General features: G+C 33.4%; 1 pseudogene; it reads right to left on the reverse strand.

The window, feature by feature from the left end:
• Positions 1 to 439: 439 nt before the first annotated feature.
• LOC111148811 lies at positions 440 to 621 on the reverse strand (annotated as a pseudogene).
• Between the last annotated feature and the right edge of the window lie 17,186 nt (positions 622 to 17,807).

Genomic DNA, 17,807 nt, shown 5'->3' on the forward strand with positions numbered 1-17,807 from the left:
TTCACTTCTGGTGCTGGCATAACACTTTAGGTCAATTATCTGTGATTAAGAAAGGGTCAAAATACTTAGTAAAAAAACATATCTCTGATTCTCTTGAAATTTCCTGTTGCCCCTGATAACCATACAATGAGAAATTTCAGTATTAAAGGAACCTAAAACTTGATCCAATAGTTTACAAAGGTCTCCTAGAAGCAAACTTCCAGGCTATTGCCCACAATATTGATATGATTCCTCTTTTTTTTTTTTCCTTTTTTTCTGTCTTTCTCTCCTTTCCTTTTTTTTTTTTTTTTCACCTCAAGGTACATTTATCCATGCCACAAAGGAAACAACACATCAAGTATACAGCAATGCTTCATGATGGGAACAAGCTCTAATGGCGCTTGTTGAGATTTGCATGCAGACTGACATTCCATCTGATGTGTACTCCGAGTAAGGCTGATTAATGATGATTGTGATCAGGTGCAGAATTCAAAGCTTTCAAGGCTTTATTTCTTTTATCAGCAGTCTTGATTTTATAAACGATAAAGCCCATAACCCCATTCCTACTTGAATCTGCTGGTACGCTTGGGCATAGTAGGACTTCATGGGGACCCAAATATTTTTAACAAGGCTTTGAAGCATCTCGGCACAGGACCCCAGCTCAAGCCTCACTGACACGCAAAGGCCAATGACTCCGAAAGGTCACCAAGTGATATGATTCCTCTTTAGGATGTAACATTGCAGTTCATGACTTACCTTCACTGTCTTATCCAGTGTCTAAGAAAACGTCCACATATCTTTCTGAAACTTCACAACAGACAAATACAGCAATTGATTAGTCTATCTTGTTTTTTTATTTACATAATTGATTCTCTTACTAGTCAACTTTATCTGACTGCTCAATGTTTACTAGCATTTGTGGAAATGTTTCTGGGATGTTCCTGAAAAATAAAATAATAATAATAAAAAGCCTACCCATCCAGTCATAATCTTACTCAGACTTGTATAAAATTCTAAATGTCTTTCCATCAAATTGGTAATAGAGTTCTGAAAACTTTAAGTGAATTTATAATCTCAAAGAAAAAAATCTTATTTTGAATTCTATATTTTTCCCAAAATTGAAGTCAGAAATGCACTACTCAAAAATCATCTGATCTTAGAAGAATTGAACACAAAGTAAAGACATGCAGTGTACACCAATATAATTTTTTCTGTCTTTCTTTGTGTCAAGTATTGCTGAGTAAATCATTCAGTCTGACAGAGCAAGCCAAATGGGTTCCATCAAATCAATATGCTGGTAGTAATCCCTAAGTTTCCAAAGATTTCTCAGAACATCTGGTAAAGTTGAAAGCATGTATATGCCAATTTCAATTCATGTACATCCTGGATTAATATCTAAATCTGGGAATTGGTAAATACCTAATCCTCACATTTAACTGTGTAAAATCTTTAATGATTAGAGCTTAGGACAGCATTTAACAACATTTACCCTCAAAATACAAAGGGAAGAAAAAAAAGAAATTTCCAAAATTCTAAGACCCATATCTATTCGTTACAGAATCTATTTTGACAAAATAATGAATGAATGAATTCAAGAGTATCTACGCCATCTTTCCTAATTTCTAGAGAATCCTTTGTGTGAACTTAAAACCTACATATAGAAGCTTGATAGTTTTAATATCATCTATCCTACAATTAAAGATACAAGGTAATATGTCTTTAGGAATGATAGTACTTTGAAATAAATTCACTTGAAGTTACTGTCAGATATTTTATAAGAACCAGTGGGTAGAATTACATTCAAGAAAACTGGAGACTGAATATTTCACCATTGAAATGTGGAGAAGGGATGAAGAAACAAGAGACAAGGACTGCTGACTTGAATTTATTGATAGTTTACAAGTTTAGCCAGACTTGGTCTTTTTCTTTTTGATATTTGTGCATTTATGATCCTTGTTCTATCCTGTAGAAGGAGGATTTTTGTCTCATGTATGTGATAATGGAAAATGTCTAGAAGATCTCAGAAGTAAAGGAAATGTCTACTTCATTCCATCCCTGCCCTTAATTTATACACCTGATGCAGAGGCACGTGTTAAGTACAAATGAATACGGTTTCAATTCATTCATTCATTCATCCATTCAGGCAGTCAGTCAGTCATCCTCAATAAATACATGGTTTTGCCTCCTCTGCATATGAATTAGAAATTGAATGGTGAGTTAAAATGACATGTTTCTTACTTTTGTAGAATTTAATGGAGAATAAAACAGCCATATGCACACAATAGATTTAGGATTCCAATCTGTACCCATTGCTACAAAGAGAAAATAGAGAATGAGCTTATCAACTTGCCTGATTTAGGCCAAGGAGCGGTAAAAAAGTTTCAACGGGCATTTCAAAGACAAGGAAGTTTTATTGTTTTGTTTTGTTGTCTATAAAATAGGTAAAAGTTGAACATGCAGAGGTTTAATGCCAGGATTTCTTTTCAGAATCAGGGGAAATTCAGATTAATTTATTCCACTGCAATATGGGAAATTTATGGCCCTACACAACAGAATGCATGCAGGGTAAATTGCTTTGGGCAAACTGCTACACGGCCAATAGAGAAGATCTTCCTTTCCTTCCCTTTCCTTCTCTTCCCTTCCCCTCCCCTCCCCTCCCCTCTCTTTCCCTCCCTTCCCTTCCCTTTCCTTTCTCTCTCTCTCTTTCTTTCTTTTCTTTTCTTTTGCCTTTCTTCTTTTAACTTTCTTCTTCCTTCTCCTTTTCTCTTCTTTTACTTTTCGTTCTCCCTGTAGCCTCGTTCCCAAGACTCTCACCTAAACTCTCAGCTTCAACTGTTATCCCCACATGGCTGATTCTTAAATTTATGATTTTAGCCCAAACCCATCTTTGTGTTTTCAGCCTGAAATTTACAAATTCCTAATAGATGTGTTTACTTGAATATTTTTATCTTTTCTTAAATGTTATATATCTGATGAAACTTTTCATTTTTCCCTCCTTCCTTATCCCAGATGTTGCCTTATAGTTCTGGAAATTTAGGAAATATTTAGGATAATATAGACCCCTTTCATATTCATTCATTCATTCTCTGTCCCCCACCCTCTGTGTGTGTATGTGTGCATGTGTGTACATATCTAGGTGTGTAATTTCCTTGACTTTCATTATGATTTTCTATGTGTGTATAGGTTTCTATACAATCAGTATAATATAATTTTGGTTCTTACTTTTTGGGTTTTGGTTGACTTTTACACAAGCAGAAACATTATCAACTGTTTTCATTTAATATTTATCCACTGTGTGGGTATAGCTTTAATTCTTTTATATTCTTTGTGCCATTGAATTGTATGCCTATAGCACAATTATCTTAGTCATTCTAAAATTGTTGGACCTATGAGTTATTTCCAGTTTATGGCTATCACAAAGTTTACCTTTGTAAATGTTTTCTTAGTGTTCATATGATGTAAATGTTCTCATCTGCTAAGTCCAAAATAGTAACTGCTAGTCATATATGGACATATAACACTGAAAATATAGTTAATATAACTGAATTTTTAGCTTGATTTTATTTAAATTTAAATCACCATGTGTAACTCTGGCTATTGTATTAGACAGTACATGTCTATGGCATATACCTAAGAGTGGAATTTCTGGGCTATATATTATATTCACTTTCAAATTTTCTAGATAATGCCACATAATTTTCTAAAAATGGTTGTAAAAATTTCCACAAAAATGTAGCAAATTTCCTATTAGTTAACATCTTTGCCAACACTTTGCAATCTTAGGCTTTTATATTTTTCTCAATCTGACCAGTATAAAATGCTATTTCACTAAGGTTTAGTTTGCAACTTTAAAATTACTAAAGAATTGATATATTTTCAAATTGTTATTCACTTTCTTAACTGTGTATGTTTGTGTGTGAGCACATACTCATGTGTGTATATACAACATAGGTTGCATGTTAAGTTTTTTTTTTTTTTAAATCTTTGACTTTGGTTGTTTAACTTTTTTTTCCCCATAATGGAGATGTTCTGATATATTCTAGATATTAATTTTCCTTTTTTCTTTCTTTCTCTTTCTTTCAAACATATGCTACAAATACCATTTTCTTCTTCTCTTTGAATTCTCTTCCCATTTTCATATGTGTATTTAATGAAGGAAAGTTAGTTTTAATGTAAGCAAGTATATAAATCAGCACTTACTAAATAGATAGATGTTTGTATTGCATTTCTTCAGATCTCTAAAACTTATCAATTTGTATTGATTCTAAGTTCCCAGAAACCTGGTCAATGCCATCACAACCCAGCTTCATTTCTCATATAAACTGCCTTCCATTAATTGCATCCTCATTTATTTCTTGTGTTTTCCGCTGTCATTCAAACAATATCCTCATTTTCTGCAGGGTATGGTCTGTTAAACTAACTGAAGAAATGGGTAAAATTTAAAGCCCACAGAACAAAGTTATTAACACACTCCAAATACTGTATGATTTCCATGCAACAGGGATTTACTAGAACTAAGAAACCTGAGAATTAACTAGTCTTGCCCACATCAATTTGTTAATATTAGTAGGTCTATTGCTTTTCTCTGTAACTCTATTTTCAAGTTAATATGATTTGTACTGGCTCCACTGACTCTGTCTTCTGAGAGATGGGCCCCTCTAATCAAGAACATTTATTCAACCTAAAAAAGTCATGATCTCAGAACCCTTGAAATGTAATCATTATTTTTTCAAATTTTTATTTAAATTATAGTTAGTTAACATATAGTGTAATTTTGGTTTCAGGAGTAGAATTTAATAATTTATCACTTACATACAACACCCAGTGCTCAAAAAACAAGTGTCCTTCTTAATACCCATCACCCATTTAGCCCATCCCTCTCCCTCCAACAGCCCTCAGTTTGTTCTCTATAGGTAAGAGTCTCTTATGGCTTGTTTCCCTCTCTATTTTATTTTTCTTTCCATCCCCTATGTTCATCTATCTTGTTTCTTAAATTCCACATATGAGTGACATCATATGGTATTTGTCTTTCTCTGAGTTGTTTCACTTAGCATAATACACTCTAGCTCTATCCACATCATTGCAAGTGGCAAGATGTCATTTTTTTTGATGGCTGAGTGATATTTCATATTAATTGATATATATATATAAAATTATAATATCATATCTTCTTTATATGTAATCATTTTCAACCTATTAGATCATTGCTTAGTAAATAAGTTGTTTTTCTTTCTCCCACTCAGTAGAGGGTATACCCTTATCCCATTGATATTGGGCTTGGATATTTGTCTGGCTTTGACTAATGCAATGTTAATACAGGTTTTCCAAATAAAGTCCTTGAATAGGTTTGTGATCCAGTTTTATGCTATGAGAAGCATATGTCCAAGATAGCCACTTCAGTGTAGGCTCAGGGCAAAATAAGTTGTAGTCTAGTGCAAGGCAATGGATCCACATATGTCAAGGGAATCACAATTAACCCATAGAATGGATGATTGTATTGTAAGCCGCTGAGATTTGGAATAGTTGCTAAACAATATTGCTGTAGCAACAACTAATACTAATACTGATAACACTAGTGAATTTTATGTGTCAACTTCACTGCACATGAGGTGCCCAGATCAGTTTTGAGTGATTCTGAGCTCATTTCTTAATATTAGCATTTGAATTGGTAACAGCAAAATAGAACACCCTCTCCAATTGGGTGGGCATTATAAAATCTTTTGAAAGCCTGAACAGAACAAAAGCAGAGGAAGGAGGAATTTACTCATTTATTTTTTCCTTCCTGCTTACCTGCTTGAATGAGTACGTCTCAACTCATCTTCTCATCTTTCGACTGGGATTTAAATCCTCAGGTTCCCTAATTCTTAGGGCTTTGGACTTGAACTGAATTATACCACTAGCTTTCCTGGGTGTCTAGCTTGCTTGGAACACTATGGGACTTCTGTCTCCATAAATGCATGAGCTAATTTGTCATAATAAATTTCTTTTAATGTATATTAAGTATTATAAATATTTATATAAACATTATAAATAAATGTTATTTTAATATAAACATTTATTATATGTATTTATATATGTATTATATAAAAATACTTACTAATTCTGTTTCTCTGGGGAACGCCTGTCCAAATATAGAACAGATGTTCTACACCTGATAGGTTCTGTATCTAATAGGTTTGTAGCCTCTATTATCTCTATTGCTTTATCAGGTTCATTTCATCTGCTCTTACACATTGAGTACTGCCCTCTCCTCTCCCTTAGACCCACTTTAATCTATACATTTGTTAACTATACAGAACTCTTGAAGGTGAGGATATTTCTTCTTAATTATTTAGGAGAAAATCACAAGCTTTGATAATACATTAAGTCAAAAATAGCTTAATAAATTTTCTGTAACATAAAATATGATATCAAAGCCAACACAAAGTGTCTATTAGTGAAAAAAATCCCAACATTAATACCTGACTTTGTAGTATATGTCTACACTGGGAACACTTCCATCAGTCCAAATTTTAACTTAGTTTTGGAACTTGTTACATAGTTGTCTGTTCACCTTGTGCTTTTTTTTTTTTTAATATTTTATTTATTTGACAGAGAGAAATCACAACTAGGCAGAGAGGCAGGAGGAAGCAGGCTCCCTGCGGAGCAGAGAGCCCGACGACGCAGGCTCGATCCCAGCACCCCGAGATCACGACCCAAGCCGAAGGCAGAGGCCCCAGCCCACTGAGCCACCCAGGTGCCCCCACCTTGTGCTTTTTAAATGTGTGTTTCTATCAACAACTTCTATACTTACTGATCATTGTTTGAGAAAGTCTACCTGGAATTCCCAGTCTTTCCTTCACAGATCCACTTGAATCTGATATAAATACCAAATGTAACTATCTTAGTCATGTAATAGAATTTCTTTGTTTTTCTATTGCTGACTTCCTATCTTAGCTTTAAGAAATAGTTTCTCAAAAACTTTTTGGAGAGGACTTCCCTCTGGGAAACAGTTTTGTTTACCCTCTGAGATCTTCCTTTTTCCCTCTGTTAGAGTTCTCTGAGCCCGAGTAATCCTCACTGATTTTGTCATGAATAAAATATCTTCCTCTTTCCTCGTTCCACATTTGAAAGCTGTTAGTTCCAGATATATTATTCTGGTTCCATTTCTGTTTCCTTTCACATAAGACTAGTTTGGCCTTCCAGTTCTCCAAGTAGTTTCCTGCTTTTCTCCATTCTCTGATACTTCCTGGTTTTCTCACTGACATTTCAAAAGCTAAGATTAACTATCACACTACAGTTTTCTGTTCATGAGAGTTTATAATGAATCATATTCTATAATAGAGTCTTTGGTATCAGAATATATTAGAAGTAATATCTGTGTGATTTTTGGCAATTTATTTAATATCTTATGCCTCCAGTATCTCATCTGTTAGATGGAAATAATAATAGTGTTCAGGTACATCATAGAGTTCTCCTGGGAAGTAAATGTGATAGTTTATGTATATCACTTGGAATAGTTTTAGGACATTTGAAATATTTGTTAAAATGTTACTGCTAATATTATTATCTTTATTCAGGTACTATGAGAAGTAAATGATATATTTTATGTAAAGCATTTAGCATAAAACCTATGGTAATAGGTAATAAGTAATACCTATGGCCAATGGTAAGCATTTGATGAATGTTAATTCTTATCATTGAAATTAAAAATAACTTGCCTGTCATTTAAGGTCTGTAATCATTTCCAGATACTTCTGGCTCTCAAAGCTGAGATTCTTCGGGGTGGGGGGGGACCTTACTTAAAATAAGAGACACACTGGGGTACCCACTGAGTACCTGCTGTCCCCTGATATGTTGTAATTTGAGATACAAATCATCCATGCTCTCTTTTCTTTTGAGATATAATTGACATATAACATTTTATTAGTTTCAGGTGTACAACATAATTTAATATTTTTCTATATAATGAAATAATCATCACAATAAGTCTACTTAACATTCATCACTACACATTTTTTTCCCTTGGAAATCATGACCCCTTCTAACTAATAAAATATAAAGAGAAAAGAAAAAGATGAAATCCAATAACCCAAACTATTGGCTCTATTATCACACAGGAAATTTTTCAATAAACCCTAAGCCTACAGTGCTTCTTAATAAAACAGGTCAAAGACCACAGCATGTTACTCCATGCCTAAAGTAGACCATAAGGAGTGGGATGAGGTCACTCTGTGTGGTTGATTCAGTCCAATTAGCTACTATCCAGTGCCTTAGAGTATTGAACATTTGATTAATACCCAGTTTCTGGCAGAAGAGTTAATGTAATAGATCCCATGACCTTACAAGTCAGTGGTCCTATCTCCTGATTAAAAACATGTCCCAGTGAGCATCCTAGATTCTAATCATTCAGATTAGTATTGCTACTACTTTCCAGAAGAGTGAGGGGTGGAAAGATTATGGTCATGTTCATTTCAAAACTCCCCTTGTTCAGAAAGATGTAGACTACTTTCCTTTTATAACATAATAGGAAATAAGCATTGTTGAGATGAATCTTCTCAGCATTTACCAGATTATATTATAATCCTTTATTTATGTAACATAGCTCATTATATGCTTTACTCTTGTCTTCTTAGTAATTACTAAAGTATCTGGCATATAGTAGAGAATCAATAATTGTTGAGGAATAAATATATATGTTGATGTTAATATAGTCACAGTTCACCGAAACCCATTGTGTGAATTAATCAGGTTTTATCTTTTCAATTACTTTTGTTCAAAGATCATTTTGCTTTTTAAAATCTGTGGTCATGAACAAAAGCCATCATGTTATTCACTGAAATTCTTTTAACTTTAATCTGTTTATAACCAAGAGAAGTGGTTTGTAACATCTTTTAAGGATACTGTGAATTCACATAATTAACACTAAAAAAAGACAAGATTTAGATGTTTCATAAAGTAATATATATACATTCTTATGCTAACAAAACCCTTTTAGTTAGGCTACATCAAACTATATTAATAAGAAATCTTGAAACAAAATGGAGAATGCTGAAAACATTGGGAGGAGTTTTATGTCTATAAAAATACATGCATGTACATACACAAAAACATACAATTATACTTGACTCCTTATGTTCCATGTAAAGAAACTTCCTTGGACTCAAACTCTGAGAGTCAGAATGCTCAGATCAGTTCAGCTCTGTTCTCATTTTCTTTTAAGAAAGTTGACCTGTGTGGAATAGACGGCCTAGTCTGCTGTCCATCATTTTTTAATGGGTTAGAAAATCCATTTAGTGTATATCTGAGACATATATTTCAATCTAACATGTATCACTAATAAAGTCAATATTCTAATCTTATCTCTGTTTTTGTATCAGTTAATTCTAAAATTATGTGGAAAAAATTGACATTCCTTGAAAACTCCTGTATCTTGAACACATACAAATGTACACCTGTATGTGTACCTGTACATGTATATGTATATGCATGTGCATTATATTATATTTTGTGTATTGTGGTTGTGTGGTGTGAATATATGTGTGTGCACATGCACAAAAATATTTGAATTGATTTTATGACTTCTTAATCATTAACATATATTCTATACAAAATTATTCCAGGTCAGATATTAACTTACTGGATGATCTGCAAAAAAATTTTTAACTTCTTTACATATCTCCAAAATAGAAATAATAATAATAATGTTAGAATTAAATTTAAAAAGTACATAACTGGCTATAACAGAAGCTTACAGTAAGCCATCAGGGAAGGGAAAAAGAAATTATCCCAGCTTCCAAAAAGCTCTGTGTTGAGGGGCATCTGGGTGGCACATTTGGTTGAGTGTCAGACTCTTGGTTTCATTGAAGGTCGTGATCTTGAAGTAGTGGAAAGTAGCCTGTGTGGGGCTCAGTGAGGACTCTGCTTGGGATTGTCTCTTCCTCTCCCTCTACCTCTCCCCCTCCTCTAAAATAAATAAATAAATCTATAAAAATAAACCTCTGCATTGATCCCAGTAGAAAAATATGGAAGCTTACAGGAGAAGGACATGGAACACTATAGGGAAACCAGATGCTAATATACTATAACTGAAGTGACAGTTTTAACTTCATGCATTGGTTTATGAACATGCAACGATGGCAAAGTAGCAGATCATAGATTTACATGGAAAGTTACATGGAAAGATAAAAATATGGATTGTCCATGGGATCAACACCTATAGAAGAGAGAAGAAAGAAGCAGAATTTGTCTAGATGGAGAAATTGAACAACAGTGAGGTGCAATGACTGTGTCAGCCAACCCCTAGCTTTGCTCTATAGTTAGAATGTGCACCCCAGGAAGGCAGTGTGCCATTGGCTAAGGTGGCTGTCCCCAGGTGCCTCTTGAAATAGCTTACAACTGGGGGCTGTCCAACAAGAGTATGCCCAGCAGCTAGACAAGAGTTCTTCTAAATAGGGATCTTGGTTTGCTGAACAATGTTCATGGAAAGGTGGATATAAGATGCCACATTAATAAAAATCTCAGGGAGTAGAATTTGTCTTGTACAAACTAAAATATTCTTGGGAAGTCACAGGAAGAGTATAACTTTGTATATGACAACAATGACTATTTGAAGTGAAAGTGTCAACTAGCCTAAAGGACCAAAACTGAACAATAAGTCTTATGTTATCTATAATTCAATATAAAATATTTCAATATTAAGGACATATGTCTATATATAAATATAAAGATATAAATAATGATAAATACAGATACAGATTATTGCCATACTGGTCTGATATGGCATTTAAAAAAACCAAATTATAAATTGTAAATATTAGAACTCCCTTTATATCCACTCAATATTAAAGGGCTCATAAATTAGCACAATGATTATTAGAAATGATCTTTCACTGGTAAAATAAGCAGTGGTAAAACTATTCAGATAATGAAGAAATATTAGTAGAAATTTCCATTCTGATAAGAAAAGTGAAAGAATCTAGTGTACTTAACCGTCCAGTTTGGAATGGAATACAAACCTTCTAATCCTATCCCTTCTTTGTTAGAATAGATAATTTTATAATCTGATTCTCTCCAAAGGATAAGTAATCCTGAAAAAAGACTTACCAGGCAAGGAACTTAGCTGATTGCCTAAAAAGCAGAGAATAGAGGCTTTACCAGGTTTTGCAGAAAAGGTTGCATTCATGTGTGTAGGTGTTCATGTGTTCATACATGATTGCTTGCTTCTAAGTGTGACAAAATTTGATCTCAGACTTTTTATTGTAACATCCCTTGTAGGGGTAAGTTTTTGAAGAGAAAATGTTCAGCTTAAACTTACTGCAAGCTACTAATGGTTACTCAAAAAGTCTCATAAATCTGAAAAACAAATTAGTTTAGGCCAATTTGTAGTGCAAACTAACAATTCGGAACTTTAACAAACTGAGTTAGAATACTAAAATGAAGAGGTTTTTTTGTTTTTTTTTGGTTAATATAAGAATTGATATTAGAACTTCCATTATACACACTGCAGAAATCACAAACCTCTGTATTGCCACCTTCCAATAAAGATTATAAGGGACAGTCACAGTAAAGTTAAGCCTCTTAAAAAAAAAAAAGAAAGAAAAAAAATGGTTGGGAAAAAATAAGTTAAACAATCTGAATTCAAACTGTAGCTAAAGACTGATGCCATTTTTTATAAAACATAGGAGAATGTGCTCACGTTTTTCTGCTGAATAAAAATAAGGAGAAGCAAACATCAAAATACTAATGAAGGACATATTTCAAGGATGAGATTACAGCTGTTTTTCAATTCTTGTCTTCATGCCTTTTACCTAAGAGTTTTCTTAGATGATAAAGTATGACTTTTGTATTTTTAGAATTTATTGAATTTAAATGAAATAATGTATTTAAATTCGTTTTATTGACTAAACCGTTATCATCTCTTGTTCTCTGTCACTGACTTCATTAGCATTCTTAGAGACTTCTTCTAAAGTTCTTTAATTGTTTTCTAAAAGCTGCATACATTCATCCTCCAAGCCTCCAATCCACTCCAAAGCTTCATACATTCATCCTCCAAGCCTCCAGCATCTTCTGTTCCTTCATATAAACCCCTTATCAGAGCTGATTAAGCCCTTTTATTTCTTTACCTTCCCATATTTAATCCATATAAAACTGCAATTCTCTTTTTTTAAAGATTTTATTTACTTATTTCGGAAAGAGAAGCAGTGAGAGAGAGAGAGAGAGAGAGAGAGAAGTAGCAGGGAAGAGGGCCAGAGGGAGAAGCAGGCTCCTTACAGAGCTGGGAGCCTGACACCGGGCTCAATTCCAGATCCCTGGGATCATGTCCTGAACCAAAGGAAGATGCTTAACCAACTGAGCCACCCAGTCGCCCCTAAAACTGTAATTCTTTAAAGCACTCCAGCCAGGCCTCTTCCATTGTTCAAAGTATATAAGAAACTACACATCAAATCATTCATGGTAAATTTGAGAATATTTACTCCTGTGGCTTTCACTATTATTATCATCTCTGAAAAAGGAGATTGGAAAGTTGCTGAATCCTTTATTCCAGAAAAAGTGTGACTATTCTTTAAAACTACGTGGTGGTCTTTATTTTTTTACAGAAAAGTAGAGTGTCAAAGAAATTATATTATTTATTCATGTAGTGCTAGCAAAAAGCAGATTTTCCATTCAAAGTATTTATTGCCAATACTAAAATATACATTTCATCTGGCACCCCAAATACAAGACGTTACAAGATAGTAAATCTAGAGGTTAACAACATAAAATTGTTTAATTAATTCAGGGCCAAACTATAAAATATTAATTAACAAAACAAATTTGAAAGTCATGTCCATTTTTGTAGACTTTCTTTTTTTAAAGATTTTATTTATTTATTCGACAAAGAGAGAGAAAGAGACAGACACAGAGAGAGCACAAGTGGGGGACCAGCAAATGGAAAGGGAGAAGCAGACTCTCTGCTCAGGGCTCAATCCCAGGACCTAGGATCATGACCTGAGCTGAAGGCAGATACTTAACTGACTGAGTCGCCCAGGCGCCCCATTTTGTAGCCTGTCAATAGCATTTCTGGCTAATGGATTTATTTCATTTCAGAGGGCATGTCTTGTTCCTGCTTTGTACCTGTTTATCATAATAGCTAGTATAATGTTTTTCAATAAAGGATCAGGTAAATATTGAAAAATTGAGTAAATAAGAAAAATGAATGAATAAATGAGTGGATGGATATTCAAAACTATGTAGTGTATCATATATTCAGGTTTGTTTTTGATGTCTATAACTCATTTAGGTGTTACTCTGACATCGAATTTCATGGTATTTCTAAAACTACATTACAGAATTCTAATTACATTTATATTTGGTCTAAGAAAATGAAAATTAAATGAGTAAGCAGGATTACTTTTTCATTTTTCTTCCTATGTCATAAACACAGCTGTTATTGTATTTAATTATTTATCTGCTCAGCGTTCCTTCTTCAATGGTCTGAACACTGAATGTGTGTGGTTCCAATGCGTGCTGTATTTCTCATGATATTCCCCTTTGATTAGAATCCCTAAGGGCAATTATGAAAGAAAAAATCTTATCTGAGGCAAAATAACAAGTGAAATGTATTTCCAAATGGGAAAAAAATAACTGAAAAAATAATGATTCTTAGAACATGTAGAATGCATTTCAAGTTGTGTTAATATGTTCACTTTGATTGATTACAATTTTTCCTTGCTTTAGAAAATCCTACTTGCTAACTGGTTGATGTGAATTGAAAGATAAATAGAAAGGCATCAATTCAATGTTGTTTTGTACTATTATCAGAAAATTAGTTATTTTTGAATTTAGAAAAGCTCACCCACACAAATTTTGGTTAAATATGTTTATCACTGCAAGCAATATTTGGAACAAAATATTTGAATCTATAAGTATCCTATGTAGACACCATCAGTTAATTTATAAAAATCATGTGATAATTTTAATAAGTCCAATAAAAATACAAGCAACTTTTATTCCTTCTATTTCTAGAATTCACAGTTTTTCTGTATTTCAAGAATATCTGAAATACTGTATGATGGTAAGAAGAAATTATATTATCAATACATAGTAATCTACATTTTACCAATATACTTCATTTTCACTATTTATGCAGACAATTGTTTTATTTCTATTGTTAGTGTGCAAATCACCTCGAAGTTACAGGCCATACAAATCATAGTTACCTGACTGCATTAATAAATCCAGAATGTTTAGCTACGTTATTATTAAAGTGTCCCTAATACTTTTTGAGTTATGATTAAGTGTTATTCATTTTAACATCATTTAGAAGTGAAATGCGTTATTTTAGAAAGTAAAATAGTAGAACACTGAGGGGAAAAAATCATTCCACATACCTTAACAAATCATGGTTATATGTAATTTCATTTTGTTTTACTTTTTACTATCCTTAGCTTTGGACTTTAAATGGCTATGTTCACTATGGAAGAATGCTTCAAATTGTGGTTGATTATAATAGTTGACTATCTGCTCTATCTACAGTAATGTTTCTTTAGTGGGGCACGGTAAACATTACATTCCTCTTGTTACACATATCACCATGGCCTGTGCTATAATTGACATATATAGTCTCTGAAGTGAGTTGCCCAGAACACCAAGCCCTCAGATAGTCCACAGCATTTAGCCTAATGTTCTTAATATATCAGAGCTCAGAAAATATTAATTGAATGCATGATTGACAATATGAAATAATTGAAACTGGTTTTGCCATATTTTCATTGATTTGTTGTTTTTATTTGTTTATTCATGTACTTGCTTCTGCAGATAGAGAAAAACAATACTACAAACTCTAAAAAGAAACTTTTTCTCCTTTTTGTCACGAATTTAATCCTTCAGTCCTTTTGGAGGATTTATGCGTTGGAACACATCAAGTTATCACTTCTTCAGCGTATTATGTGAATTTGTATTTTAAACTCTATATTTATTCCTCAGAAGACATACTATTAATTATATAAAAGATTCTATAACCCCCTTGAATACTATTGATGCACCAAATCTTTTAAGGCAGAGGAAAGATCACACTGAGAGATATGGAAGCTTCAGGCTAATAAGGATTAGTTCTGGCAGAGACTCTTTTTTTTTTTGTTCTATTTCTCTAAACTACTCTCAAATTCAAGCAGCGGAAAAGTACAAAGGGCAGTAACATTCAGTATAAGGAGTAATGGCCAATCTACCAAGAAGGCAATATTTTGAGTCTAAACCAGTGAAACTGGATTACATGTAGAAATGTAAACTAAGGAGAAACTGACCATAAACTGAGGCTGTTCTCACGAATCAGACAGACACACAAGCCGCAATTTTCTACCTTTTAAGCTCTGTTACTAAGGGTAATTTATTTAAATTCCCTGAAATGCAATTTCTTCTGTAAAATGGGATAAATAGTAGTAGTTGCTTCTTAGGGCTTGTTATTTGCTTTTATTTTCTTTATGGAATTGCATTAAGTGATGCATTATAACCTAGTATTCATTACTGAAATAGCATTTATTAAATAAAATCATTAGTATTGCAGTAAGTCTCTTTGTAGGCCAAATTTTAAATCAAGTACAAACATAAACCTTGTGAACATCAGTTGAAGATTTCCATCATCAGGCAGGAAAGGTTGAATCTATGCCATCGTGGAAGAAAATATGGGAAGTGAAATGAAAACTAAAATGGGAATCAAAAAATCAGTTGTGGTCCTAGATCTGATTCTAACTAACTCTGTGACCTTGAGCTAATGACTGAATGTTTCTGGGCCTTAAGTTTCTCCAGTTGAAAATGAGAAGGTTGGTCTAGATGACTTTTGAGGACATAAATACTTTCCAAATAGTAGGCTTTATAAACACTGTTCTTAGAACATTTTCCCATGATGTCACTTTATACAATTGCAGGATTGTGCTAGTTCCACGAATCCAGGAGGGGTGTCCTTGACGTGTTAGCTTGTGAGTAGATGAGAACACAAGCAGAATGCTAAGTCTCCTGAGAACTTGTCAGAGCATCCATATGTCTGAATTCCCTGGGCCAGTTCGCATTGGTCAGGTTCATTCTGCTCTTTGCTTTCACATTGTTTTTTGTTTCTCCCATCAAAAGAGCTGTTCTTCTTTGCCATGAAGAAAAGATGAAGCTCCATAATATTCCCCTAAATGGCTTTCCTTTCTCCAGCAGAAACAGTCCTAAAATTTCAGGAAGAATACCACGTTCTAGGAGACGTATGGAATGGATGGATATAAACTTCTATACTGTTTCTATAAACAGAAATATCTGGTAGGGAGAAACAATTGTTTACCCTTTTTTTGTAAAATAAATAAATAAATAAAAACTGTGGTCTCTAACTTCTCAAAGAGCCTCAAAGCTGTTTCCAAAATCAGAAAGAATGAGCAACATAAAATAGGTGCTCTACAAGCAATTTAGGATGAAAAGAAAGGGATATAAATTGCTAAATAAAATTTTGTGTACCTATGTACATTTCTGTTTTTTTAAGTATATATATGTTCATATTGTGTTAGTTTGACTCTGATATGAAGCAACAGGAATATGTTTAGCTTACTCTTACTGGTATAGGCCTTTTATTATAAACTGTGCAGTAAAGAAAAAATGCACAAAAATTCTTCAACAAATAAAACGAAAGCATCAAGATTAAGTGAGAAATTTATGATACTGGGTCAGGTCTAATGGCACCAAAATAACTCACGACTCAACTCATGTCTTTTGGCTGCTGTAGTATCTACTCCATCTGTTTCTCATGTTCCTACCTTTTTTTTTTTTAACTTACCTTTCATAAATGTGAGAAAACTCTTTATTTTTGGTTTCTACTGTGAAACAGTTTGTTCTGAGTACTTCATGTGTATGATCTGGGTTTTGCTTCACTCAACTGCCTGCAAAATTTCTTTGTATGTCTTATGTTAATCAAACCCCAAAAGAGAGATTTGTTTGGGTCAGTTAACAGAGATTCTAAACCAGCCTTTCTCATAAAGCCACTGGCCTTCCTCATATTAAATGTAACTTTTGGTCAGTCAACAGTCTATGGCACATCAGGTCGGAGGAAATCCTTCTGGACATCAAACCTAAGGTACAGCTTCCCACTTACAAAGAAGTGCAGCTGAGCGTTTGACTTAAATGGGAGCCGTAGGTGCAACAAGGGTGCAGAGGACCTTTCATCATATGGCACTCACATAGAATCTATTTTTTGATAAGTACTAATAATTACTTTTAAAATACATACGTGAACATACATACAACACACATACAAACGGATATGCTATGGACATTTATTTACATATTTGATGTGATAACAACTGTTGATGACATGTTTTTGCATTTCATCCGTTGAAAATACTGTGCATTTTATTAGTAAACACAGATAATTGGGCAGATAGAACGAACAAGGGATAAGATAGTAGTGTTCTTACTTTGAAAATTTCCAATGTCATTTAATTTTCTTTACTCACATACACTTAATTATCTTCACCAGATAATTCTCGGAAAGCTGAACTTGGGGTACTTTTTTTTTTTTTTCCTGAGGGTGTAACTTTAATTTCATTTATTTACTAACTTATTTCAAAAGTCATCACCACATTGATCAGTCACTGGGGTGAAATTTTGTGGTGCTTAATGTGCCAAAGGATAATATATTGCTTTTTAAATTAAAGTTTCCATTTCTACAAGTACCTAAAAATACACTATCAAGGGCAAAATGAATTCTTTGCAATTCTGTATTAAGTGTTGTCTGTCTTACTCAACTTCATAAAAAGAATATGCCTCTTTTTTCTACCAGCATCATCACATTTTCTTAAAACAAAATTATTCACCACAACTTGTGTGATTGAACAAATCAA

The sequence above is a fragment of the Enhydra lutris genome, unplaced genomic scaffold (assembly GCF_002288905.1).
Source record: "Enhydra lutris kenyoni isolate GAN:26980312 unplaced genomic scaffold, ASM228890v2 scaffoldscaffold21, whole genome shotgun sequence".
Taxonomy (NCBI): Eukaryota; Metazoa; Chordata; class Mammalia; order Carnivora; family Mustelidae; genus Enhydra; species Enhydra lutris.